The sequence below is a fragment of the Anomaloglossus baeobatrachus genome, chromosome 9, assembly GCF_048569485.1.
Source record: "Anomaloglossus baeobatrachus isolate aAnoBae1 chromosome 9, aAnoBae1.hap1, whole genome shotgun sequence".
In the NCBI taxonomy this organism is placed as follows: Eukaryota; Metazoa; Chordata; class Amphibia; order Anura; family Aromobatidae; genus Anomaloglossus; species Anomaloglossus baeobatrachus.
This window is the reverse complement of record NC_134361.1, coordinates 164,558,341-164,582,939: the sequence shown is the minus strand read 5'-3', so window position 1 is coordinate 164,582,939 and position 24,599 is coordinate 164,558,341. Positions and strand designations below refer to the sequence as shown.

The following is a 24,599-nucleotide window of genomic DNA, read 5'->3' as shown; positions in this document are numbered from 1 at the left end:
TTCTAGATCTTATCACACCTGTGGTCACTGCAGCAGCAGGTGAATCCACTTTGTCCAAAAGGGATCTATTCCATTCAATTGCAAATGATCTAGATAAGACAGAGAACTGCAGCACGGGACATAGCCGAGTTGGTCAGGTTGAGTGGTGATGAGTTTGCTATTTGGATGAATAAAGAAAGTCAAAAGTGTGAAAGATAAAAAACAAAAGGAGGAAGTGTGAAAAGTGAATGGGCCAAATTGAGGTGCATATGAAGACGTATGCTTTCTTCCAATTCATTAAACCGGGCTAATATGAATCAGGTGAATTGAGTTCTGCTTTTGGAAACTGGGTTAAGAAGGGGTGCACCGTTCCTGGAGGTACTGCAATACCAGGTCAATGCGTGGAGTGGACAGAGCAAGCTCTTTTTCCATCTCCCTGTTCTAAAAATCCATTTAATATATGGTCCCCAGATAGGGGACGTATCAGATATTAAACTGATAAGAACAGATACTACACTTGATCTTAGCCAAAAGGCCGAGAAGCGATAACCAGAATTGGTTTGGGCCTCGAGTGGCACCCTGGCCTATGCCGGACACATCTTAGGGAGAGAGAGCGAGAGGGAGACAAACCCACGCCTACAGAAGACATTTTGTCACCCAAGCCAACCCTTGAAAAGGCTGCTTTGCAGAGCAAAAACAAGAAGAATGGTGCGTTTTGCAGCCGCCGCCCCCCACTGCAATGAATCTGAATAACTCCTCCTTTAGGGCGCAAGCAACTCCCCTCCCCCTTGCAGTCTTTCCAATTCACGATACAAAAAGACGGACAGGACAGGTTGCCTGACTTTCCGTCACTGCCACCCTTTGCCATCCTTACCCGTAGAAAGCCCTTTCATCATCCCCAAACCCTAATCTTTTCCCTTTCCTTCCCAGCCCCCAAACCCTGCCCTCTGTACCCTTCTCACCACCCGCATCCCTTCTCCTGTCATCCCCCTACCACCCGGGAAAAAAAGAGCTTGCCCCCTCCTTACACTAGCCCACCCTCCCACCCAAAGAACAACTTCTGCTGCGCAGCTTGTTTTCTAGGCAGCAGCGCTATTGTGATGTCAGCGGGGGCATTGTGACAAGCCGCCAGTGTTCCGTCTCTTCATGTTGTGCACAGTTCAAACGGAAAATACATCAACAGGCAGACTACAGAAAAACTTACTATCAAAGGTTAGAGGGGGGCTTTCTCAGAGGGCTTTTTACAGTTTTTCTATTCCCAATTAGCCGTTTAAGTGTACTTATATTGAAAGTAGTAATTCTTTCATAGGCCGCCCTTTCTTAGTATTTGACGTTCCTTATATTGCGGTATGAGGCTTTGCAGCAGGTTGCAAACATTCATCACCCATGACTGTCCCCAATTGAGCTCAGAAGCTCAATGTCTATCATGACCTCTCTTTTAGAATGTCCAAGAGCAAGCAAACTATTCCTCCAGGAGAGGGCGCCAACAGACTACTAAAGAGATCATCATTACTCAAAGAAAACCCCAAAAACCAATGCATGATAGGAATAAACAGGTAACTTTCTTTGGAGTGGAAGCGGAGAGATCGTACCAGATGCCAATTCTAGATCTTATCACACCTGTGGTCACTGCAGCAGCAGGTGAATCCACTTTGTCCAAAAGGGATCTATTCCATTCAATTGCAAATGATCTAGATAAGACAGAGAACTGCAGCACGGGACATAGCCGAGTTGGTCAGGTTGAGTGGTGATGAGTTTGCTATTTGGATGAATAAAGAAAGTCAAAAGTGTGAAAGATAAAAAACAAAAGGAGGAAGTGTGAAAAGTGAATGGGCCAAATTGAGGTGCATATGAAGACGTATGCTTTCTTCCAATTCATTAAACCGGGCTAATATGAATCAGGTGAATTGAGTTCTGCTTTTGGAAACTGGGTTAAGAAGGGGTGCACCGTTCCTGGAGGTACTGCAATACCAGGTCAATGCGTGGAGTGGACAGAGCAAGCTCTTTTTCCATCTCCCTGTTCTAAAAATCCATTTAATATATGGTCCCCAGATAGGGGACGTATCAGATATTAAACTGATAAGAACAGATTTTGATTTAATGAAGCTTTCCAAAGCACCGCAAAAAATGCATGACCGAAGTCACACCAAAAACAGTGCAAAGGCTAGGATTCGTGTGGACCCTTCCGTGAGGAGAGGGTCCCCAAAAATCAACCCCGTCCCTCCGAGCCAGAAGGCCACAGCAAGGGTCAGGGATCTTCGGTGCTCCCCCAAGCCGAAGCCTGGTTGAGCCTTGTCGTTGCTCCCAGCGTCCACCCAGGCATCTTACCCAAGTGGAGTAGAGAGCTACTAGTTGTTGGTTTCGCAGCCGAAACTGCCCGGACCGTCAACCGGTGTTAGTTTCTCAGCCCAAGGCTAACCGGACCTCCAACCGGGTGTTGGTTTCTCAGCCGAAGCTGACCCGGACCTCCAACCGGGTGTTGGTTTCTCAGCCGAAGCTGACCCGGACCTCCAACCGGGTGTTGGTTTCTCAGCCGAAGCTGACCCGGACCTCAAACCGGGTGTTGGTTTCTCAGCCGAAGCTGACCCGGACCTCCAACCGGGTGTTGGTTTCTCAGCCCAAAGCTGAACGGACCTCCGACCATGATTATAAAAATTTCCCTTCCTAGCCAGAAGGCCGGGATAGAGCAATATGCTCAGAAAGTATGAAAGGGCAAGGTACGGTGTGCTACAGAGCCCAAGGCTCGCCGGGGTCCCAAGCCAGCAAGCTCAGACTCACTCCAGGGTCGTCAGTCCTGGGGCACATTGCACCATAGCCCCCACACTTACTCAGTCTAATAGCCTCGATCCTGGTAGGGCCATGTTTTCCTCTAGATGAATATACTATACATCCAGAGTACTAGCAAGCGCAACCTTCCAGTGTGCATTGCATCTGCCGAGCCTCACAGATACTACACTTGATCTTAGCCAAAAGGCCGAGAAGCGATAACCAGAATTGGTTTGGGCCTCGAGTGGCACCCTGGCCTATGCCGGACACATCTTAGGGAGAGAGAGCGAGAGGGAGACAAACCCACGCCTACAGAAGACATTTTGTCACCCAAGCCAACCCTTGAAAAGGCTGCTTTGCAGAGCAAAAACAAGAAGAATGGTGCGTTTTGCAGCCGCCGCCCCCCACTGCAATGAATCTGAATAACTCCTCCTTTAGGGCGCAAGCAACTCCCCTCCCCCTTGCAGTCTTTCCAATTCACGATACAAAAAGACGGACAGGACAGGTTGCCTGACTTTCCGTCACTGCCACCCTTTGCCATCCTTACCCGTAGAAAGCCCTTTCATCATCCCCAAACCCTAATCTTTTCCCTTTCCTTCCCAGCCCCCAAACCCTGCCCTCTGTACCCTTCTCACCACCCGCATCCCTTCTCCTGTCATCCCCCTACCACCCGGGAAAAAAAGAGCTTGCCCCCTCCTTACACTAGCCCACCCTCCCACCCAAAGAACAACTTCTGCTGCGCAGCTTGTTTTCTAGGCAGCAGCGCTATTGTGATGTCAGCGGGGGCATTGTGACAAGCCGCCAGTGTTCCGTCTCTTCATGTTGTGCACAGTTCAAACGGAAAATACATCAACAGGCAGACTACAGAAAAACTTACTATCAAAGGTTAGAGGGGGGCTTTCTCAGAGGGCTTTTTACAGTTTTTCTATTCCCAATTAGCCGTTTAAGTGTACTTATTGAAAGTAGTAATTCTTTCATAGGCCGCCCTTTCTTAGTATTTGACGTTCCTTATATTGCGGTATGAGGCTTTGCAGCAGGTTGCAAACATTCATCACCCATGACTGTCCCCAATTGAGCTCAGAAGCTCAATGTCTATCATGACCTCTCTTTTAGAATGTCCAAGAGCAAGCAAACTATTCCTCCAGGAGAGGGCGCCAACAGACTACTAAAGAGATCATCATTACTTAAAGAAAACCCCAAAAACCAATGCATGATAGGAATAAACAGGTAACTTTCTTTGGAGTGGAAGCGGAGAGATCGCACCAGATGCCAATTCTAGATCTTATCACACCTGTGGTCACTGCAGCAGCAGGTGAATCCACTTTGTCCAAAAGGGATCTATTCCATTCAATTGCAAATGATCTAGATAAGACAGAGAACTGCAGCACGGGACATAGCCGAGTTGGTCAGGTTGAGTGGTGATGAGTTTGCTATTTGGATGAATAAAGAAAGTCAAAAGTGTGAAAGATAAAAAACAAAAGGAGGAAGTGTGAAAAGTGAATGGGCCAAATTGAGGTGCATATGAAGACGTATGCTTTCTTCCAATTCATTAAACCGGGCTAATATGAATCAGGTGAATTGAGTTCTGCTTTTGGAAACTGGGTTAAGAAGGGGTGCACCGTTCCTGGAGGTACTGCAATACCAGGTCAATGCGTGGAGTGGACAGAGCAAGCTCTTTTTCCATCTCCCTGTTCTAAAAATCCATTTAATATATGGTCCCCAGATAGGGGACGTATCAGATATTAAACTGATAAGAACAGATACTACACTTGATCTTAGCCAAAAGGCCGAGAAGCGATAACCAGAATTGGTTTGGGCCTCGAGTGGCACCCTGGCCTATGCCGGACACATCTTAGGGAGAGAGAGCGAGAGGGAGACAAACCCACGCCTACAGAAGACATTTTGTCACCCAAGCCAACCCTTGAAAAGGCTGCTTTGCAGAGCAAAAACAAGAAGAATGGTGCGTTTTGCAGCCGCCGCCCCCCACTGCAATGAATCTGAATAACTCCTCCTTTAGGGCGCAAGCAACTCCCCTCCCCCTTGCAGTCTTTCCAATTCACGATACAAAAAGACGGACAGGACAGGTTGCCTGACTTTCCGTCACTGCCACCCTTTGCCATCCTTACCCGTAGAAAGCCCTTTCATCATCCCCAAACCCTAATCTTTTCCCTTTCCTTCCCAGCCCCCAAACCCTGCCCTCTGTACCCTTCTCACCACCCGCATCCCTTCTCCTGTCATCCCCCTACCACCCGGGAAAAAAAGAGCTTGCCCCCTCCTTACACTAGCCCACCCTCCCACCCAAAGAACAACTTCTGCTGCGCAGCTTGTTTTCTAGGCAGCAGCGCTATTGTGATGTCAGCGGGGGCATTGTGACAAGCCGCCAGTGTTCCGTCTCTTCATGTTGTGCACAGTTCAAACGGAAAATACATCAACAGGCAGACTACAGAAAAACTTACTATCAAAGGTTAGAGGGGGGCTTTCTCAGAGGGCTTTTTACAGTTTTTCTATTCCCAATTAGCCGTTTAAGTGTACTTATTGAAAGTAGTAATTCTTTCATAGGCCGCCCTTTCTTAGTATTTGACGTTCCTTATATTGCGGTATGAGGCTTTGCAGCAGGTTGCAAACATTCATCACCCATGACTGTCCCCAATTGAGCTCAGAAGCTCAATGTCTATCATGACCTCTCTTTTAGAATGTCCAAGAGCAAGCAAACTATTCCTCCAGGAGAGGGCGCCAACAGACTACTAAAGAGATCATCATTACTCAAAGAAAACCCCAAAAACCAATGCATGATAGGAATAAACAGGTAACTTTCTTTGGAGTGGAAGCGGAGAGATCGCACCAGATGCCAATTCTAGATCTTATCACACCTGTGGTCACTGCAGCAGCAGGTGAATCCACTTTGTCCAAAAGGGATCTATTCCATTCAATTGCAAATGATCTAGATAAGACAGAGAACTGCAGCACGGGACATAGCCGAGTTGGTCAGGTTGAGTGGTGATGAGTTTGCTATTTGGATGAATAAAGAAAGTCAAAAGTGTGAAAGATAAAAAACAAAAGGAGGAAGTGTGAAAAGTGAATGGGCCAAATTGAGGTGCATATGAAGACGTATGCTTTCTTCCAATTCATTAAACCGGGCTAATATGAATCAGGTGAATTGAGTTCTGCTTTTGGAAACTGGGTTAAGAAGGGGTGCACCGTTCCTGGAGGTACTGCAATACCAGGTCAATGCGTGGAGTGGACAGAGCAAGCTCTTTTTCCATCTCCCTGTTCTAAAAATCCATTTAATATATGGTCCCCAGATAGGGGACGTATCAGATATTAAACTGATAAGAACAGATACTACACTTGATCTTAGCCAAAAGGCCGAGAAGCGATAACCAGAATTGGTTTGGGCCTCGAGTGGCACCCTGGCCTATGCCGGACACATCTTAGGGAGAGAGAGCGAGAGGGAGACAAACCCACGCCTACAGAAGACATTTTGTCACCCAAGCCAACCCTTGAAAAGGCTGCTTTGCAGAGCAAAAACAAGAAGAATGGTGCGTTTTGCAGCCGCCGCCCCCCACTGCAATGAATCTGAATAACTCCTCCTTTAGGGCGCAAGCAACTCCCCTCCCCCTTGCAGTCTTTCCAATTCACGATACAAAAAGACGGACAGGACAGGTTGCCTGACTTTCCGTCACTGCCACCCTTTGCCATCGTTACCCGTAGAAAGCCCTTTCATCATCCCCAAACCCTAATCTTTTCCCTTTCCTTCCCAGCCCCCAAACCCTGCCCTCTGTACCCTTCTCACCACCCGCATCCCTTCTCCTGTCATCCCCCTACCACCCGGGAAAAAAAGAGCTTGCCCCCTCCTTACACTAGCCCACCCTCCCACCCAAAGAACAACTTCTGCTGCGCAGCTTGTTTTCTAGGCAGCAGCGCTATTGTGATGTCAGCGGGGGCATTGTGACAAGCCGCCAGTGTTCCGTCTCTTCATGTTGTGCACAGTTCAAACGGAAAATACATCAACAGGCAGACTACAGAAAAACTTACTATCAAAGGTTAGAGGGGGGCTTTCTCAGAGGGCTTTTTACAGTTTTCCTATTCCCAATTAGCCGTTTAAGTGTACTTATTGAAAGTAGTAATTCTTTCATAGGCCGCCCTTTCTTAGTATTTGACGTTCCTTATATTGCGGTATGAGGCTTTGCAGCAGGTTGCAAACATTCATCACCCATGACTGTCCCCAATTGAGCTCAGAAGCTCAATGTCTATCATGACCTCTCTTTTAGAATGTCCAAGAGCAAGCAAACTATTCCTCCAGGAGAGGGCGCCAACAGACTACTAAAGAGATCATCATTACTCAAAGAAAACCCCAAAAACCAATGCATGATAGGAATAAACAGGTAACTTTCTTTGGAGTGGAAGCGGAGAGATCGCACCAGATGCCAATTCTAGATCTTATCACACCTGTGGTCACTGCAGCAGCAGGTGAATCCACTTTGTCCAAAAGGGATCTATTCCATTCAATTGCAAATGATCTAGATAAGACAGAGAACTGCAGCACGGGACATAGCCCAGTTGGTCAGGTTGAGTGGTGATGAGTTTGCTATTTGGATGAATAAAGAAAGTCAAAAGTGTGAAAGATAAAAAACAAAAGGAGGAAGTGTGAAAAGTGAATGGGCCAAATTGAGGTGCATATGAAGACGTATGCTTTCTTCCAATTCATTAAACCGGGCTAATATGAATCAGGTGAATTGAGTTCTGCTTTTGGAAACTGGGTTAAGAAGGGGTGCACCGTTCCTGGAGGTACTGCAATACCAGGTCAATGCGTGGAGTGGACAGAGCAAGCTCTTTTTCCATCTCCCTGTTCTAAAAATCCATTTAATATATGGTCCCCAGATAGGGGACGTATCAGATATTAAACTGATAAGAACAGATTTTTGATTTAATGAAGCTTTCCAAAGCACCACAAAAAATGCATGACCGAAGTCACACCAAAAACAGTGCAAAGGCTAGGATTCGTGTGGACCCCACCGTGAGGAGAGGGTCCCCAAAAATCAACCCCGTCCCTCCGAGCCAGAAGGCCACAGCAAGGGTCAGGGATCTTCGGTGCTCCCCCAAGCCGAAGCCTGGTTGAGCCTTGTCGTTGCTCCCAGCGTCCACCCAGGCATCTTACCCAAGTGGAGTAGAGAGCTACTAGTTGTTGGTTTCGCAGCCGAAACTGCCCGGACCGTCAACCGGTGTTGGTTTCTCAGCCCAAGGCTAACCGGACCTCCAACCGGGTGTTGGTTTCTCAGCCGAAGCTGACCCAGACCTCCAACCGGGTGTTGGTTTCTCAGCCGAAGCTGACCCGGACCTCCAACCGGGTGTTAGTTTCTCAGCCCAAAGCTGACCAGACCTCCAACCGGGATTATAAAAATTTCCCTTCCTAGCCAGAAGGCCGGGATAGGGTAATATGCTCAAAAAGTATGAAAAGGCAAGGTACGGTGTGCTACAGAGCCCAAGGCTTGCCGGGGTCCCAAGCCAGCAAGCTCAGACTCACTCCAGGGTCGTCAGTCCTGGGGCACGTTGTACCATAGCCCCCCATCCTTACTCAGTCTAATAGCCTCGATCCTGGTAGGGCCATGTTTTCCACTAGATGAATATACTATCCACCCAGAGTACTAGCAAGCGCAACCTTCCAGTGTGCATTGTATCATTGTACTAAGGTGGCCTGGAGCTTAAACCACCTTTTCGAACAACACTACACTTGATCTTAGCCAAAAGGCCGAGAAGCGATAACCAGAATTGGTTTGGGCCTCGAGTGGCACCCTGGCCTATGCCGGACACATCTTAGGGAGAGAGAGCGAGAGGGAGACAAACCCACGCCTACAGAAGACATTTTGTCACCCAAGCCAACCCTTGAAAAGGCTGCTTTGCAGAGCAAAAACAAGAAGAATGGTGCGTTTTGCAGCCGCCGCCCCCCACTGCAATGAATCTGAATAACTCCTCCTTTAGGGCGCAAGCAACTCCCCTCCCCCTTGCAGTCTTTCCAATTCACGATACAAAAAGACGGACAGGACAGGTTGCCTGACTTTCCGTCACTGCCACCCTTTGCCATCCTTACCCGTAGAAAGCCCTTTCATCATCCCCAAACCCTAATCTTTTCCCTTTCCTTCCCAGCCCCCAAACCCTGCCCTCTGTACCCTTCTCACCACCCGCATCCCTTCTCCTGTCATCCCCCTACCACCCGGGAAAAAAAGAGCTTGCCCCCTCCTTACACTAGCCCACCCTCCCACCCAAAGAACAACTTCTGCTGCGCAGCTTGTTTTCTAGGCAGCAGCGCTATTGTGATGTCAGCGGGGGCATTGTGACAAGCCGCCAGTGTTCCGTCTCTTCATGTTGTGCACAGTTCAAACGGAAAATACATCAACAGGCAGACTACAGAAAAACTTACTATCAAAGGTTAGAGGGGGGCTTTCTCAGAGGGCTTTTTACAGTTTTTCTATTCCCAATTAGCCGTTTAAGTGTACTTATTGAAAGTAGTAATTCTTTCATAGGCCGCCCTTTCTTAGTATTTGACGTTCCTTATATTGCGGTATGAGGCTTTGCAGCAGGTTGCAAACATTCATCACCCATGACTGTCCCCAATTGAGCTCAGAAGCTCAATGTCTATCATGACCTCTCTTTTAGAATGTCCAAGAGCAAGCAAACTATTCCTCCAGGAGAGGGCGCCAACAGACTACTAAAGAGATCATCATTACTCAAAGAAAACCCCAAAAACCAATGCATGATAGGAATAAACAGGTAACTTTCTTTGGAGTGGAAGCGGAGAGATCGCACCAGATGCCAATTCTAGATCTTATCACACCTGTGGTCACTGCAGCAGCAGGTGAATCCACTTTGTCCAAAAGGGATCTATTCCATTCAATTGCAAATGATCTAGATAAGACAGAGAACTGCAGCACGGGACATAGCCGAGTTGGTCAGGTTGAGTGGTGATGAGTTTGCTATTTGGATGAATAAAGAAAGTCAAAAGTGTGAAAGATAAAAAACAAAAGGAGGAAGTGTGAAAAGTGAATGGGCCAAATTGAGGTGCATATGAAGACGTATGCTTTCTTCCAATTCATTAAACCGGGCTAATATGAATCAGGTGAATTGAGTTCTGCTTTTGGAAACTGGGTTAAGAAGGGGTGCACCGTTCCTGGAGGTACTGCAATACCAGGTCAATGCGTGGAGTGGACAGAGCAAGCTCTTTTTCCATCTCCCTGTTCTAAAAATCCATTTAATATATGGTCCCCAGATAGGGGACGTATCAGATATTAAACTGATAAGAACAGATTTTTTTAAGAAGGGGTGCACCGTTCCTGGAGGTACTGCAATACCAGGTCAATGCGTGGAGTGGACAGAGCAAGCTCTTTTTCCATCTCCCTGTTCTAAAAATCCATTTAATATATGGTCCCCAGATAGGGGACGTATCAGATATTAAACTGATAAGAACAGATTTTGATTTAACAGCATCTTTATTATCATGCACTACTCACAAAAAGGTAACAAACCGTGTACAGTGCCGCAGCCCCGTACACACAGAACTATACAATCCTTCTTACATAGCCATAGAGTACGACGCACTAAACTATACATCACACTCCTATGCTTATCCATAACACTCAAGCTGAAAGAAAAAGTTAGACAATAAATAACGACGAACCGGCGATTGGGGGGTGGGGGTAGGGGAAAAGGGGGATAGGGTGGGGAAATCACAGGCCCGAAGCTTTATTGAAAGACGCACATAACGGGAAAAGGAGGGAGGGGGCATGGAAGAGGTCTAAACCTCCTCCTCGGCGCTGTCGTCCGGACTGTCCATGATGGAATAGTCTCTGAGCAGGCTGTGGATCAGCCTGCGGCAATCCTGGATAGACATCCTCTCCCTCTTCAAGATGAGCCGGTTCCTGGCGACCCAAATAGCGTCCTTAAAGCAGTTCATAAGGCGCCAAGCCTCCTGGATGGCTCCAACGGTGTGAGTCCCAGGGAAGAGTCCATAAAGTACGGAATGGTACGATAGGCTCCCTCTGGGGACGGAGTTCCTCAGGTCATCCTCCAGGGCAACCAACAGGCGCTGTGCGAAACGGCAGTCCCAAAAGGCGTGCAGCGATGTTTCCTCCACGAAGGGGCACCTTGGGCAGTACCGGGTTTTGCACAGGTTCCGGGCGTGCATGAATGACCGGACGGGCAGTCCGCCCTGTATCGCCATCCATGACAAGTCCTTGTGCCCGTTGGTCAATCCAGCCGATGACACGTTTGTCCAAACAGTCTCCAGTGTGTCGTGATGAAGTCCTGGAATGTTCTCCATTTCGTCCTTGGCTCTGATGAGTTTGTGGATAGTCTTTGGCTTCCACAAATCGGGCTTGAGTCCCTCCAGTTGGTGTTCCCTCACAAACCGAACCACGTCTCCGTAGAACCATGGCGCCGTCCAGTTGTAGGGGAAGGAGCTGTCCCACTTGTCCCAGCCTAACCGTCTCCAAAGGGGGAGCAGGAAGAAGCGAGACATGGACCCACCCGCGGAACCTCTCTTGACTCGCAGAGTTCGGCGAACGCAGTCACATACGAAGGAGGATCGCAGGAGGGTGGGGATATCGGGTACGCCCTTCCCACCCTTGCGAGGATCCTTGTACATGATGCTCCGCTTTACTCTGTCCATCTTGGATCCCCAGACAAAACGAAACACCGTCCTGGTAATGGCCCTGCACACGGTGGCAAGGGGGGGCCAGGCCTGGGCCGTGTACTGCAGCACGGGCAGTACCTCGTTACGCAGGACCAGTGCTTTGCCCTCACAGGTGAGGCGTCTGAGGCTCCACAGACCGATCCGTTGGGTGATCTTGGTCAAGCGTTCCTCCCAGGACTTGAGGGCTGCTCCTTCCTTCCCGAACCAGACTCCAAGAACCTTGATGAAATCCGGCTGGATGCTGAAAGGGAAGGGGGCGGAAGAGGCCGGCTGCCAGTCCCCGAAGAGCATGGCTTCCGACTTCCCGCAGTTGACTTTGGCTCCCGAAGCCCGTCCGAAGGTCTCACAGGTCTGGACGAGGGTGTCGACTGAGCGCCGGTCCGCGCAGAAGACGGTCACGTCGTCCATGTAGAGCGAGCACTTGACCTCGAAGCGTTCTGGTCCTGGTGCGGTGATCCCTCTGATCTCTCCATTCCGCCGGATAGCCTCTGCAAAGAGTTCTATAACACAAACAAAAAGAAGAGGTGACAGAGGACAGCCTTGTCTGACCCCTGAGAGGACCGGGAAGGGGTCAGTCTTCCAGCCGTTCACCAACACCGAGCTGTGAATATCAAAATACATTAGTTGGACATACAAGCAAAACATGTTACCCAAACCTAACCTGTGCAGAGCTTTGCCCAGGAACTCATGGGAAACACGGTCGAAGGCCTTTTCCTGATCCAACGAGATCAGGGCTGCGTGCACCCGGCGGGCTTTGATGTACTCGACCGTGTCCCGCATGAGAGCCAGGCTGTCTGCGATGCGACGTCCTGGGATGCCGCAGGTCTGGTCCGGGTGGATGATCCGTCCGATAACAGTCTTCAATCTCGTTGCCATCGTCTTGGCCAGGATCTTGTAGTCGACGTTCAGAAGGGTGATGGGACGCCAATTCTTCAGGTCGCACCTCTCTCCTTTACGCTTGTACAGGATCGTGACCATTCCTTCCCTCAGAGATGGAGGCATTCTGCCCTCCACCACCATCTCCTCATACAGCCCTAACAGGTCCGGACAGATTAGGTCTCCCAGCGCTACATAGAGCTCTGCTGGGAGGCCGTCACTGCCCGGTGTCCTGCCAGAACTAAAGGATTTGGCGGCCGAGAGCAGCTCGTCCACCGTCAGAGGAACATCCATGGCCGCCGCGTCTGCAGGGTCAAGATGGTTAGTGATACCTGACAGGAACTTATCGGCGGCCTCGGGGTCAGTAGTCTTGCGGGCGTAGAGTTCGCTGTAGAAGTCGCTGACGACCTTCATCACGTTCTCTTTCCCGCGTCGCATGTTTCCACTCTCGTCTCGTAGTTCATTCATGGGCGTGTGACCGGCGTGGAGTTTCCTGAAAAAGAACGAGTTACATTTCTCACCCTTCTCCAGGTTCTCCACTTTGGAACGGAAGACAATTCGCTCGGACTCCTCCTCGAAGTGCCTTTTCAGGCTCCTCTTAGTCTCCTCCAGCTCCTCTCTCACGTCCCAGCCGCATCGAAGAAGGTCCTGCAGGGAACGCAGCTCACGCTGGAGTCTCCTGAAGTCCCTCCTCTTCAGACACGCCTGTTGTTGACTCTTTGCCTGAAAGAAGAAACGGAACTCGAGTTTAACGTATTCCCACCAGTCAGAAACAGACTGGAAGCCCGCCTTGTAGGCCCGCCACGTGGAGTAGGCAGCTCTAAGCTCCTCCAGAATCTCACCCTTTTCCAGCAGAGAGCAGTTCAGCTTCCAGGAGCCCGGGCCAATGGGGAAGCCACGGCCCAGCACACCTTGAAAGTGAATGGCTCTGTGGTCAGAGAAGAAGCAGGGGACCATCGAGTGCCCACTCCGCCCAACCGCCCGAGAGGTAAACACAAAGTCAATCCTGGAACGCAGCGAGCCATCGGATCGGCACCATGAATAGTTCACGGATCCGTGTCCGATGGAGCCAACAACGTCCACAAGAGAGGCTTCGGTCACCATCTCAATGAGCAGTTTGGATGTGACGTCCAACTTGGCAGCCGTTCCAGAACTGCGTCCATCCTCCTCAATCGGGCAGTTGAAATCCCCGGCCATCACTACCGTCCTGGCGGTAGCGAGCTGAGGGCGCAGGGCTTGGAGGAGCTCCAGTCGATCGCTCTTCACAGGAGAAGCATACACATTGATGAACCTGACAGGTTCTCCCGCCCAGGTGCCATCCACGAGCAGTAACCTGCCGCAGACGATTTCCTGAACAGAGTCCAATGTGAAGGCGCTTCCCCTGATCAGCACGGCGACCCCCGCGGACCTACAGTCGCCCCCGCCAGACCAGTAGGATGGGCCATGGGTCCACTCCCTGGCCAGATGGTTGAAGGACCTAGAGGAGGGAAGGGAGCATTCCTGCAGGAAAAATACATCACTAGACTGAGTGTTAAGGAACGCAAAAATTGTCTGACGTCGGAACTTGTCTCTGATGCTCCTAACATTAATGGAAAAGATGTTAATGTTAGCAGTCATTGGAGGAAAGAGAAAGTTAGAGCAGGCGGTGTGCCTTAGTTACCACTCCGGTCGGGCGGTTCTTCCTCTTTGGCACCTGCTGGTAAGGGTATCTCCAGCAGACCCTCTTCTGCTAGCTGATCAAGCAGGGATGGTGCCTCAGTGGCTTCCGACTCCTCCATTTCTTCTTCGGCCACAAGGGACTCCACCATCTGCTCCAACACGTCCGGTTCTGGGAGGAGGCCATCCTCCTCTTCCTGGGGTGGGTTAAGGTCCACAATGAACAGCTTGGAAGGTTCTGCGACAGGACTATCTTCCACCTTCCTTTTCCTTTGGCCTGTACCTGAGGAGACAAGAGCTGGAAAATCCTCCTCGGTGAAAAGTGCAAGAGTGCTGAGGCCCTCTGCTCTCATGGTCTGGGGAGGGAGAGTGGGCTTTGGGGGGGGGGTGAGGAGACCAGCTGAGGAGTAGGGAAATGAGGTGGAGGTAGTGGAATCCTCAGTAGGGTTGGCCGGGGGGGGAGGGGTTTGGACAGGGGTGACAGGGGGGGGGACCAGGGAGGGGGCAGCAGTTTTCTTACCCTTCTTTTCCCTGGACTCCGTGGCTGCTGGGGCATCGGCTGGAGCCACGGTCGCCGGGTTCTTGGCCGCCTTGTCCTTGGCCTCTGTGGCCTTGGTCGTAGCTGCCTTGGTCGACGAAGCTGTGACTACCCGATACTGGGTCGCCGCGGCAACCCTTGCCCAGGATTTCTCCCGCTGTGGGCAGTCCTTGTAAAGGTGGTCCGCCTGTCCACATAGGTTGCAAGTCTTCTTCTTTGGGCAGTCCTTGGAGCTGTGTCCTGTCACCCGGCAAACCCTGCAGGCGTCCTCCTTGCAGGTCTTCATCGAATGCCCTTTCCCGCCACATTTCCTGCAGTTGTGTGGCATGTCCGGGTAGTAGATGAGACCATAGGAGTTTCCCAGAGAGAATGTCGGGGGCAGGTGCTGGAGACCATCCTCGGATGCTGGTTCCCTGTGGAGTCGAACGGTTACTGACCACTTACCCGTCCAGAATCCGTTGCCGTTAAGGATGTGGGATGGCTCCCTCACCACTGTGCAGAGACGTCCCAGGAACGTGGAGATGTCTCTTCCTGGGGTGTGCGGGTTCCGCATGGAGACCGTGATCCTCTTCTCATCCCTCTGTATAGGACAGGATCCTAAAAAAGAATGAAAAGGGGAGTCCGGCATCGCTGCGTTCATCGCCTCCCAGTATCTCCTGCAGGCATTCACCGTGGCAAAGGTTACCAGAAAAATGCCAGTCATGAAGGTCTGGACACTCAGGGTTTCCGCCCTGGAGAAGCCCTGATCCAGAATCATCTTCTTGCAGAACACGTCGCTGGACATGTCCGGCAACCTACCATCCACCGCCTTTAGCTTCAGGGCGACCGTCTGCCGCATCCAAGGCTCCAGGGTTGGAGCCTTTTCAGGCGGCGTCCGGGCTCCCTCCGGCTGGCTGGCGTCGGAGGTGGGGGCCTCTTGGGCCGAAGAAGCCTCTGGATGAGCCTTCCTGGAGGTCCCTGGGTCCTGAGCCTTCCTGGCTGCCTTCTCTGGCTTGCTTGCCATGGCTGGTTCCTGCTTGAGTTCCCGGAGCTGGATCTTGGATTCTTCTCCGGGTGTCTTCTCCCGCTGTGTTCCTCCTCGAAGTTCCTCTGGTCTCCCCAAGTCTTCTCCGAGCCTTCGTCTTCTTGCTTCTTTCTGCCAAGCTCTTCTTCCGTCCGATCTCCCTCTTTCGGTCTCGGCTGGGCTTCGGAGCTTGTCTCCCTGATCGTATCTCGTCAAGTGTAGCTAGCTCAGTTTGTTCTGATAAGAACAGATACTACACTTGATCTTAGCCAAAAGGCCGAGAAGCGATAACCAGAATTGGTTTGGGCCTCGAGTGGCACCCTGGCCTATGCCGGACACATCTTAGGGAGAGAGAGCGAGAGGGAGACAAACCCACGCCTACAGAAGACATTTTGTCACCCAAGCCAACCCTTGAAAAGGCTGCTTTTCAGAGCAAAAACAAGAAGAATGGTGCGTTTTGCAGCCGCCGCCCCCCACTGCAATGAATCTGAATAACTCCTCCTTTAGGGCGCAAGCAACTCCCTCCCCCTTGCAGTCTTTCCAATTCACGATACAAAAAGACGGACAGGACAGGTTGCCTGACTTTCCGTCACTGCCACCCTTTGCCATCCTTACCCGTAGAAAGCCCTTTCATCATCCCCAAACCCTAATCTTTTCCCTTTCCTTCCCAGCCCCCAAACCCTGCCCTCTGTACCCTTCTCACCACCCGCATCCCTTCTCCTGTCATCCCCCTACCACCCGGGAAAAAAAGAGCTTGCCCCCTCCTTACACTAGCCCACCCTCCCACCCAAAGAACAACTTCTGCTGCGCAGCTTGTTTTCTAGGCAGCAGCGCTATTGTGATGTCAGCGGGGGCATTGTGACAAGCCGCCAGTGTTCCGTCTCTTCATGTTGTGCACAGTTCAAACGGAAAATACATCAACAGGCAGACTACAGAAAAACTTACTATCAAAGGTTAGAGGGGGGCTTTCTCAGAGGGCTTTTTACAGTTTTTCTATTCCCAATTAGCCGTTTAAGTGTACTTATTGAAAGTAGTAATTCTTTCATAGGCCGCCCTTTCTTAGTATTTGACGTTCCTTATATTGCGGTATGAGGCTTTGCAGCAGGTTGCAAACATTCATCACCCATGACTGTCCCCAATTGAGCTCAGAAGCTCAATGTCTATCATGACCTCTCTTTTAGAATGTCCAAGAGCAAGCAAACTATTCCTCCAGGAGAGGGCGCCAACAGACTACTAAAGAGATCATCATTACTCAAAGAAAACCCCAAAAACCAATGCATGATAGGAATAAACAGGTAACTTTCTTTGGAGTGGAAGCGGAGAGATCGCACCAGATGCCAATTCTAGATCTTATCACACCTGTGGTCACTGCAGCAGCAGGTGAATCCACTTTGTCCAAAAGGGATCTATTCCATTCAATTGCAAATGATCTAGATAAGACAGAAAACTGCAGCACGGGACATAGCCGAGTTGGTCAGGTTGAGTGGTGATGAGTTTGCTATTTGGATGAATAAAGAAAGTCAAAAGTGTGAAAGATAAAAAACAAAAGGAGGAAGTGTGAAAAGTGAATGGGCCAAATTGAGGTGCATATGAAGACGTATGCTTTCTTCCAATTCATTAAACCGGGCTAATATGAATCAGGTGAATTGAGTTCTGCTTTTGGAAACTGGGTTAAGAAGGGGTGCACCGTTCCTGGAGGTACTGCAATACCAGGTCAATGCGTGGAGTGGACAGAGCAAGCTCTTTTTCCATCTCCCTGTTCTAAAAATCCATTTAATATATGGTCCCCAGATAGGGGACGTATCAGATATTAAACTGATAAGAACAGATACTACACTTGATCTTAGCCAAAAGGCCGAGAAGCGATAACCAGAATTGGTTTGGGCCTCGAGTGGCACCCTGGCCTATGCCGGACACATGTTAGGGAGAGAGAGCGAGAGGGAGACAAACCCACGCCTACAGAAGACATTTTGTCACCGAAGCCAACCCTTGAAAAGGCTGCTTTGCAGAGCAAAAACAAGAAGAATGGTGCGTTTTGCAGCCGCCGCCCCCCACTGCAATGAATCTGAATAACTCCTCCTTTAGGGCGCAAGCAACTCCCCTCCCCCTTGCAGTCTTTCCAATTCACGATACAAAAAGACGGACAGGACAGGTTGCCTGACTTTCCGTCACTGCCACCCTTTGCCATCCTTACCCGTAGAAAGCCCTTTCATCATCCCCAAACCCTAATCTTTTCCCTTTCCTTCCCAGCCCCCAAACCCTGCCCTCTGTACCCTTCTCACCACCCGCATCCCTTCTCCTGTCATCCCCCTACCACCCGGGAAAAAAAGAGCTTGCCCCCTCCTTACACTAGCCCACCCTCCCACCCAAAGAACAACTTCTGCTGCGCAGCTTGTTTTCTAGGCAGCAGCGCTATTGTGATGTCAGCGGGGGCATTGTGACAAGCCGCCAGTGTTCCGTCTCTTCATGTTGTGCACAGTTCAAACGGAAAATACATCAACAGGCAGACTACAGAAAAACTTACTATCAAAGGTTAGAGGGGGGCTTTCTCAGAGGGCTTTTTACAGTTTTTCTATTCCCAATTAGCCGTTTAAGTGTACTTATTGAAAGTAGTAATTCTTTCATAGGCCGCCCTTTCTTAGTATTTGACGTTCCTTATATTGCGGTATGAGGCTTTGCAGCAGGTTGCAAACATTCATCACCCATGACTGTCCCCAATTGAGCTCAGAAGCTCAATGTCTATCATGACCTCTCTTTTAGAATGTCCAAGAGCAAGCAAACTATTCCTCCAGGAGAGGGCGCCAACAGACTACTAAAGAGATCATCATTACTCAAAGAAAACCCCAAAAACCAATGCATGATAGGAATAAACAGGTAACTTTCTTTGGAGTGGAAGCGGAGAGATCGCACCAGATGCCAATTCTAGATCTTATCACACCTGTGGTCACTGCAGCAGCAGGTGAATCCACTTTGTCCAAAAGGGATCTATTCCATTCAATTGCAAATGATCTAGATAAGACAGAGAACTGCAGCACGGGACATAGCCGAGTTGGTCAGGTTGAGTGGTGATGAGTTTGCTATTTGGATGAATAAAGAAAGTCAAAAGTGTGAAAGATAAAAAACAAAAGGAGGAAGTGTGAAAAGTGAATGGGCCAAATTGAGGTGCATATGAAGACGTATGCTTTCTTCCAATTCATTAAACCGGGCTAATATGAATCAGGTGAATTGAGTTCTGCTTTTGGAAACTGGGTTAAGAAGGGGTGCACCGTTCCTGGAGGTACTGCAATACCAGGTCAATGCGTGGAGTGGACAGAGCAAGCTCTTTTTCCATCTCCCTGTTCTAAAAATCCATTTAATATATGGTCCCCAGATAGGGGACGTATCAGATATTAAACTGATAAGAACAGATACTACACTTGATCTTAGCCAAAAGGCCGAGAAGCGATAACCAGAATTGGTTTGGGCCTCGAGTGGCACCCTGGCCTATGCCGGACACATCTTAGGGAGAGAGAGCGAGAGGGAGACAAACCCACGCCTACAGAAGACATTTTGTCACCCAAGCCAACCCTTGAAAAGGCTGCTTTGCAGAGCAAAAACAAGAAGAATGGTGCGTTTTGCAGCCGCCGCCCCCCACTGCAATGAATCTGAATAACTCCTCCTTTAGGGCGCAAGCAACTCCCCTCCCCCTTGCAGTCTTTCCAATTCACGATACAAAAAGACGGACAGGACAGGTTGCCTGACTTTCCGTCACTGCCACCCTTTGCCATCCTTACCTGTAGAAAGCCCTTTCATCATCCCCAAACCCTAATCTTTTCCCTTTCCTTCCCAGCCCCCAAACCCTGCCCTCTGTACCCTTCTCACCACCCGCATCCCTTCTCCTGTCATCCCCCTACCACCCGGGAAAAAAAGAGCTTGCCCCCTCCTTACACTAGCCCACCCTCCCACCCAAAGAACAACTTCTGCTGCGCAGCTTGTTTTCTAGGCAGCAGCGCTATTGTGATGTCAGCGGGGGCATTGTGACAAGCCGCCAGTGTTCCGTCTCTTCATGTTGTGCACAGTTCAAACGGAAAATACATCAACAGGCAGACTACAGAAAAACTTACTATCAAAGGTTAGAGGGGGGCTTTCTCAGAGGGCTTTTTACAGTTTTTCTATTCCCAATTAGCCGTTTAAGTGTACTTATTGAAAGTAGTAATTCTTTCATAGGCCGCCCTTTCTTAGTATTTGACGTTCCTTATATTGCGGTATGAGGCTTTGCAGCAGGTTGCAAACATTCATCACCCATGACTGTCCCCAATTGAGCTCAGAAGCTCAATGTCTATCATGACCTCTCTTTTAGAATGTCCAAGAGCAAGCAAACTATTCCTCCAGGAGAGGGCGCCAACAGACTACTAAAGAGATCATCATTACTCAAAGAAAACCCCAAAAACCAATGCATGATAGGAATAAACAGGTAACTTTCTTTGGAGTGGAAGCGGAGAGATCGCACCAGATGCCAATTCTAGATCTTATCACACCTGTGGTCACTGCAGCAGCAGGTGAATCCACTTTGTCCAAAAGGGATCTATTCCATTCAATTGCAAATGATCTAGATAAGACAGAGAACTGCAGCACGGGACATAGCCGAGTTGGTCAGGTTGAGTGGTGATGAGTTTGCTATTTGGATGAATAAAGAAAGTCAAAAGTGTGAAAGATAAAAAACAAAAGGAGGAAGTGTGAAAAGTGAATGGGCCAAATTGAGGTGCATATGAAGACGTATGCTTTCTTCCAATTCATTAAACCGGGCTAATATGAATCAGGTGAATTGAGTTCTGCTTTTGGAAACTGGGTTAAGAAGGGGTGCACCGTTCCTGGAGGTACTGCAATACCAGGTCAATGCGTGGAGTGGACAGAGCAAGCTCTTTTTCCATCTCCCTGTTCTAAAAATCCATTTAATATATGGTCCCCAGATAGGGGACGTATCAGATATTAAACTGATAAGAACAGATACTACACTTGATCTTAGCCAAAAGGCCGAGAAGCGATAACCAGAATTGGTTTGGGCCTCGAGTGGCACCCTGGCCTATGCCGGACACATCTTAGGGAGAGAGAGCGAGAGGGAGACAAACCCACGCCTACAGAAGACATTTTGTCACCCAAGCCAACCCTTGAAAAGGCTGCTTTGCAGAGCAAAAACAAGAAGAATGGTGCGTTTTGCAGCCGCCGCCCCCCACTGCAATGAATCTGAATAACTCCTCCTTTAGGGCGCAAGCAACTCCCCTCCCCCTTGCAGTCTTTCCAATTCACGATACAAAAAGACGGACAGGACAGGTTGCCTGACTTTCCGTCACTGCCACCCTTTGCCATCCTTACCCGTAGAAAGCCCTTTCATCATCCCCAAACCCTAATCTTTTCCCTTTCCTTCCCAGCCCCCAAACCCTGCCCTCTGTACCCTTCTCACCACCCGCATCCCTTCTCCTGTCATCCCCCTACCACCCGGGAAAAAAAGAGCTTGCCCCCTCCTTACACTAGCCCACCCTCCCACCCAAAGAACAACTTCTGCTGCGCAGCTTGTTTTCTAGGCAGCAGCGCTATTGTGATGTCAGCGGGGGCATTGTGACAAGCCGCCAGTGTTCCGTCTCTTCATGTTGTGCACAGTTCAAACGGAAAATACATCAACAGGCAGACTACAGAAAAACTTACTATCAAAGGTTAGAGGGGGGCTTTCTCAGAGGGCTTTTTACAGTTTTTCTATTCCCAATTAGCCGTTTAAGTGTACTTATTGAAAGTAGTAATTCTTTCATAGGCCGCCCTTTCTTAGTATTTGACGTTCCTTATATTGCGGTATGAGGCTTTGCAGCAGGTTGCAAACATTCATCACCCATGACTGTCCCCAATTGAGCTCAGAAGCTCAATGTCTATCATGACCTCTCTTTTAGAATGTCCAAGAGCAAGCAAACTATTCCTCCAGGAGAGGGCGCCAACAGACTACTAAAGAGATCATCATTACTCAAAGAAAACCCCAAAAACCAATGCATGATAGGAATAAACAGGTAACTTTCTTTGGAGTGGAAGCGGAGAGATCGCACCAGATGCCAATTCTAGATCTTATCACACCTGTGGTCACTGCAGCAGCAGGTGAATCCACTTTGTCCAAAAGGGATCTATTCCATTCAATTGCAAATGATCTAGATAAGACAGAGAACTGCAGCACGGGACATAGCCGAGTTGGTCAGGTTGAGTGGTGATGAGTTTGCTATTTGGATGAATAAAGAAAGTCAAAAGTGTGAAAGATAAAAAACAAAAGGAGGAAGTGTGAAAAGTGAATGGGCCAAATTGAGGTGCATATGAAGACGTATGCTTTCTTCCAATTCATTAAACCGGGCTAATATGAATCAGGTGAATTGAGTTCTGCTTTTGGAAACTGGGTTAAGAAGGGGTGCACCGTTCCTGGAGGTACTGCAATACCAGGTCAATGCGTGGAGTGGACAGAGCAAGCTCTTTTTCCATCTCCCTGTTCTAAAAATCCATTTAATATATGGTCCCCAGATAGGGGACGTATCAGATATTAAACTGATAAGAACAGATACTACACTTGATCTTAGCCAAAAGGCCGAGAAGCGATAACCAGAATTGGTTTGGGCCTCGAGTGGCACCCTGGCCTATGCCGGACACATCTTAGGGAGAGAGAGCGAGAGGGAGACAAACCCACGCCTACAGAAGACATTTTGTCACCCAAGCCAACCCTTGAAAAGGCTGCTTTGCAGAGCAAAAACAAGAAGAATGGTGCGTTTTGCAGCCGCCGCCCCCCACTGCAATGAATCTGAATAACTCCTCCTTTAGGGCGCAAGCAACTCCCCTCCCCCTTGCAGTCTTTCCAATTCACGATACAAAAAGACGGACAGGACAGGTTGCCTGACTTTCCGTCACTGCCACCCTTTGCCATCCTTACCCGTAGAAAGCCCTTTCATCATCCCCAAACCCTAATCTTTTCCCTTTCCTTCCCAGCCCCCAAACCCTGCCCTCTGTACCCTTCTCACCACCCGCATCCCTTCTCCTGTCATCCCCCTACCACCCGGGAAAAAAAGAGCTTGCCCCCTCCTTACACTAGCCCACCCTCCCACCCAAAGAACAACTTCTGCTGCGCAGCTTGTTTTCTAGGCAGCAGCGCTATTGTGATGTCAGCGGGGGCATTGTGACAAGCCGCCAGTGTTCCGTCTCTTCATGTTGTGCACAGTTCAAACGGAAAATACATCAACAGGCAGACTACAGAAAAACTTACTATCAAAGGTTAGAGGGGGGCTTTCTCAGAGGGCTTTTTACAGTTTTTCTATTCCCAATTAGCCGTTTAAGTGTACTTATTGAAAGTAGTAATTCTTTCATAGGCCGCCCTTTCTTAGTATTTGACGTTCCTTATATTGCGGTATGAGGCTTTGCAGCAGGTTGCAAACATTCATCACCCATGACTGTCCCCAATTGAGCTCAGAAGCTCAATGTCTATCATGACCTCTCTTTTAGAATGTCCAAGAGCAAGCAAACTATTCCTCCAGGAGAGGGCGCCAACAGACTACTAAAGAGATCATCATTACTCAAAGAAAACCCCAAAAACCAATGCATGATAGGAATAAACAGGTAACTTTCTTTGGAGTGGAAGCGGAGAGATCGCACCAGATGCCAATTCTAGATCTTATCACACCTGTGGTCACTGCAGCAGCAGGTGAATCCACTTTGTCCAAAAGGGATCTATTCCATTCAATTGCAAATGATCTAGATAAGACAGAGAACTGCAGCACGGGACATAGCCGAGTTGGTCAGGTTGAGTGGTGATGAGTTTGCTATTTGGATGAATAAAGAAAGTCAAAAGTGTGAAAGATAAAAAACAAAAGGAGGAAGTGTGAAAAGTGAATGGGCCAAATTGAGGTGCATATGAAGACGTATGCTTTCTTCCAATTCATTAAACCGGGCTAATATGAATCAGGTGAATTGAGTTCTGCTTTTGGAAACTGGGTTAAGAAGGGGTGCACCGTTCCTGGAGGTACTGCAATACCAGGTCAATGCGTGGAGTGGACAGAGCAAGCTCTTTTTCCATCTCCCTGTTCTAAAAATCCATTTAATATATGGTCCCCAGATAGGGGACGTATCAGATATTAAACTGATAAGAACAGATACTACACTTGATCTTAGCCAAAAGGCCGAGAAGCGATAACCAGAATTGGTTTGGGCCTCGAGTGGCACCCTGGCCTATGCCGGACACATCTTAGGGAGAGAGCGAGAGGGAGACAAACCCACGCCTACAGAAGACATTTTGTCACCCAAGCCAACCCTTGAAAAGGCTGCTTTGCAGAGCAAAAACAAGAAGAATGGTGCGTTTTGCAGCCGCCGCCCCCCACTGCAATGAATCTGAATAACTCCTCCTTTAGGGCGCAAGCAACTCCCCTCCCCCTTGCAGTCTTTCCAATTCACGATACAAAAAGACGGACAGGACAGGTTGCCTGACTTTCCGTCACTGCCACCCTTTGCCATCCTTACCCGTAGAAAGCCCTTTCATCATCCCCAAACCCTAATCTTTTCCCTTTCCTTCCCAGCCCCCAAACCCTGCCCTCTGTACCCTTCTCACCACCCGCATCCCTTCTCCTGTCATCCCCCTACCACCCGGGAAAAAAAGAGCTTGCCCCCTCCTTACACTAGCCCACCCTCCCACCCAAAGAACAACTTCTGCTGCGCAGCTTGTTTTCTAGGCAGCAGCGCTATTGTGATGTCAGCGGGGGCATTGTGACAAGCCGCCAGTGTTCCGTCTCTTCATGTTGTGCACAGTTCAAACGGAAAATACATCAACAGGCAGACTACAGAAAAACTTACTATCAAAGGTTAGAGGGGGGCTTTCTCAGAGGGCTTTTTACAGTTTTTCTATTCCCAATTAGCCGTTTAAGTGTACTTATTGAAAGTAGTAATTCTTTCATAGGCCGCCCTTTCTTAGTATTTGACGTTCCTTATATTGCGGTATGAGGCTTTGCAGCAGGTTGCAAACAATCATCACCCATGACTGTCCCCAATTGAGCTCAGAAGCTCAATGTCTATCATGACCTCTCTTTTAGAATGTCCAAGAGCAAGCAAAC

At 49.2% G+C, this 24,599-nt stretch overlaps 10 non-coding genes and 3 pseudogenes across 10 annotated transcripts; all 13 read right to left on the bottom strand.

Annotated features, from left to right (window-relative positions):
* Positions 1 to 335: 335 nt before the first annotated feature.
* Positions 336 to 526, bottom strand: LOC142252056 (U2 spliceosomal RNA). The gene has a single exon (XR_012725452.1). It is a non-coding gene; the product is annotated as a U2 spliceosomal RNA (small nuclear RNA).
* Positions 527 to 1,916: 1,390 nt separating this feature from the next.
* LOC142253148 (U2 spliceosomal RNA) lies at positions 1,917 to 2,112 on the bottom strand. Its single transcript, XR_012726466.1, has one exon. It is a non-coding gene; the product is annotated as a U2 spliceosomal RNA (small nuclear RNA).
* A 726-nt stretch (positions 2,113 to 2,838) lies between these two features.
* On the bottom strand, positions 2,839 to 2,965 carry LOC142253649 (U2 spliceosomal RNA; annotated as a pseudogene).
* Positions 2,966 to 4,353: 1,388 nt separating this feature from the next.
* LOC142252055 (U2 spliceosomal RNA) lies at positions 4,354 to 4,544 on the bottom strand. Its single transcript, XR_012725451.1, has one exon. It is a non-coding gene; the product is annotated as a U2 spliceosomal RNA (small nuclear RNA).
* A 1,388-nt stretch (positions 4,545 to 5,932) lies between these two features.
* Positions 5,933 to 6,123, bottom strand: LOC142252054 (U2 spliceosomal RNA). Its single transcript, XR_012725450.1, has one exon. It is a non-coding gene; the product is annotated as a U2 spliceosomal RNA (small nuclear RNA).
* Positions 6,124 to 7,511: 1,388 nt separating this feature from the next.
* Positions 7,512 to 7,704, bottom strand: LOC142252983 (U2 spliceosomal RNA). The gene has a single exon (XR_012726329.1). It is a non-coding gene; the product is annotated as a U2 spliceosomal RNA (small nuclear RNA).
* Positions 7,705 to 10,057: 2,353 nt separating this feature from the next.
* Positions 10,058 to 10,260, bottom strand: LOC142252972 (U2 spliceosomal RNA; annotated as a pseudogene).
* A 5,429-nt stretch (positions 10,261 to 15,689) lies between these two features.
* LOC142253584 (U2 spliceosomal RNA) lies at positions 15,690 to 15,793 on the bottom strand (annotated as a pseudogene).
* Positions 15,794 to 17,180: 1,387 nt separating this feature from the next.
* LOC142252053 (U2 spliceosomal RNA) lies at positions 17,181 to 17,371 on the bottom strand. The gene has a single exon (XR_012725449.1). It is a non-coding gene; the product is annotated as a U2 spliceosomal RNA (small nuclear RNA).
* Positions 17,372 to 18,759: 1,388 nt separating this feature from the next.
* On the bottom strand, positions 18,760 to 18,950 carry LOC142252052 (U2 spliceosomal RNA). Its single transcript, XR_012725448.1, has one exon. It is a non-coding gene; the product is annotated as a U2 spliceosomal RNA (small nuclear RNA).
* A 1,388-nt stretch (positions 18,951 to 20,338) lies between these two features.
* On the bottom strand, positions 20,339 to 20,529 carry LOC142252050 (U2 spliceosomal RNA). The gene has a single exon (XR_012725446.1). It is a non-coding gene; the product is annotated as a U2 spliceosomal RNA (small nuclear RNA).
* A 1,388-nt stretch (positions 20,530 to 21,917) lies between these two features.
* Positions 21,918 to 22,108, bottom strand: LOC142252049 (U2 spliceosomal RNA). Its single transcript, XR_012725445.1, has one exon. It is a non-coding gene; the product is annotated as a U2 spliceosomal RNA (small nuclear RNA).
* A 1,388-nt stretch (positions 22,109 to 23,496) lies between these two features.
* On the bottom strand, positions 23,497 to 23,687 carry LOC142252048 (U2 spliceosomal RNA). Its single transcript, XR_012725444.1, has one exon. It is a non-coding gene; the product is annotated as a U2 spliceosomal RNA (small nuclear RNA).
* Between the last annotated feature and the right edge of the window lie 912 nt (positions 23,688 to 24,599).